At 34.6% G+C, this 2,393-nt stretch overlaps 1 protein-coding gene across 1 annotated transcript in view; it reads right to left on the reverse strand.

Moving 5' to 3' along the window:
- Pde1c (phosphodiesterase 1C) overlaps positions 1 to 2,393 on the reverse strand; it is a 535,503-nt gene that overhangs the window by 356,846 nt on the left and 176,264 nt on the right. The gene's annotated exons all lie outside the window — the stretch shown is intronic.

Below are 2,393 nucleotides of genomic sequence, written 5' to 3' on the forward strand. Positions count from 1 at the left end.
TATTATACAGATCTTTCACTTCCTTAGTTAGAGTCACGCCAAGATATTTTATATTATTTGTGACTATTGAGAAGGGTGTTGTTTCCCTAATTTCTTTCTACACCCACTTCCACATAAAAGTTATGGGGTGGGCTCTGTGAAGTCTCTTGTTCTCTGCAGGTTGACCAACTGTAGGTCTCTGTGTTACTTTCCATCTACCGCAAGAAGCAGCTTCTCTGATTAGGACTGAGGGATGCTCTGATTGATGGGGACAGCAATAATTCACTGGAGTTGTTTTATTGCTGTGTCCATGTAGCTTGCCTACAATATCCAATATTCCAAGACAGCGTATTGAAAAAGCCATATTTCCTTCATTGAATTGTTCTTGTAGTGTTGTTGAAAACAAGTTAGGTGTGTTCCTCTAAGTCCCTTCCTGGGTTTACCATTCTATTTGGCTGACGTGTGGATTTATCTTCTCACTAACAACACAAGGTCTTTATTATTAACCCTTGAAATCAAATAGGCTTATCCTTGAGTCTTTCTCAAAATTGTTTGACTTCCTAGTATTGCTGAATTCCCCAGATTAATTTCAGAAAATATAAAACTCTAATTTATATCTATATAAAATCTTGATAGTATTTTAGTGTGGATTGTGTTAAATCAGGGTATCAATACTGCAACAACTAGTGTTTTTTAATATGTTGTCTCTTTCAATGTGTGAGCACAGCATGGTCTTATGCCATGTAACAGTTTGGTTAATAACAGACTACATACACAATGGGAGCCCTAGAAGGTCAAACTGTAATTGCATTATTGTGTACACATCTTCCAGGTATGGATTCACACAACAACAAATCACCTAAGCAGTGTGTTTCTAGAACATGTCCTCAGAGTTAAAGGGTGTGTCATTTGATGTTTTGCACTTGGAGATGTCTTGCACTTTGAGGTTCTAGGGTTTCTTTCATTAGTATTGCAGTGTCAGCGCAAGTCTTGGATCTACATCTTTGCATCCCACCTGGTTAGAGTACTTGTAAACATCATTGCCCCATTTTTCTGTCTAGCTTACAGCAATAACAATGAGTTTTGTGTGTTAATCTTGTACAATATAACGCAACTCACTTATTCAACTTACTGTTGAACTTTGAGTAGAGTCTTTGGGATTTGTCATTTGTAAATGCTAAATTTGTCATTCTTCCCTTCTGATAGGCTTTTTAAACTCATCCTTTATCCATTAAGGTATAAGATAGAACTTTTAAAAGAATGTTAAATAAGTATAGTATGATATGTGTTCCCAGTTTTAGGGGAAAGCATACATCTTTTTGTCCTTCCATTAACTGTTGAGGTTCTTTCTGTGCATATTCTTTATCTAATCACAAGCCACCCTGAAATCTGAGATTTTTTTTTTACCATGGATAGCTGTTGAGTGTTGTTTAGTGTTCTTTCTGCATCACTGACATGATCATGTGTGACTTTCCTACTTTAGCCTGTTAGTATAGTAGGCTATATTGAATGGTTTTTTTTAGAAGAGTCAATGATCCTGGAATCCATAGAATTAACTCCCACTAGTTGAAATCTATTTTTCAAATACACAGATATTACAAGGGACTAATAGTATTAGCAAATGCTAATACTCTGTTGGGGATTTTCTCATCTATAACTATAAGGTATTGGTCTGTAATCACTTCTGGTACTATCATTGTCTGCTTAATAAATACCTTTATCTAGACAATGCTAGCCTTCAGTTTCCTAAGAAATGATAAAGATATAAATATCTGATGCTCATTTGTATTGATTTACAGTTTTCAGGCATACCATTTGGACCTTAAATTTCAAATTGTGGAAGTTTCTAATTATGTAATAGTGATGGTGCTACGAAATGTGTTTCATTTTGGATACGTTGTGTAGTTCTGTAAGAGTGAAGTATATTTCATCTAAGCTCTGGAATGTAGCTACTGTAGAGATGCTCAGGGTATTTTATTGTCTTTCTGATACCTGCTGGTTGCAATATTCTGTTTCATTTCTTATATTTATGATTTGTTGAAGTTTCTCATCTTACAGATCTTTCAAAGAACCAACCCTTTGTTTTGTTCACAGTCAAGTGTAGCTTAACTTGTGGATTTATTCTTATAAATACAATTAATCTGTTTCTTGACTGTGCCAACATCATAAGGTATACTAATGCAGCCACACTGTCACTCCGTTTTAAATACAGAAGATTTACCTTTCTGGAGCTGCCGTCATAGATATAGTCCATTTTTATACAGCACACCTTATGTGTCTCTGTTTTTAATGTCACTAACTATTGCTCTTTTCTTTATTATTTCTTCTATAGTGCTTGATTTGGATTTGTTTAGCCTTTTCTATGTTCTTAAGATTCACTTTGGGCTGTTTTTTTTTTGATTTTTAATATTTTT

Source organism: Mus caroli, chromosome 6 (assembly GCF_900094665.2).
Source record: "Mus caroli chromosome 6, CAROLI_EIJ_v1.1, whole genome shotgun sequence".
NCBI classification, from domain to species: Eukaryota; Metazoa; Chordata; class Mammalia; order Rodentia; family Muridae; genus Mus; species Mus caroli.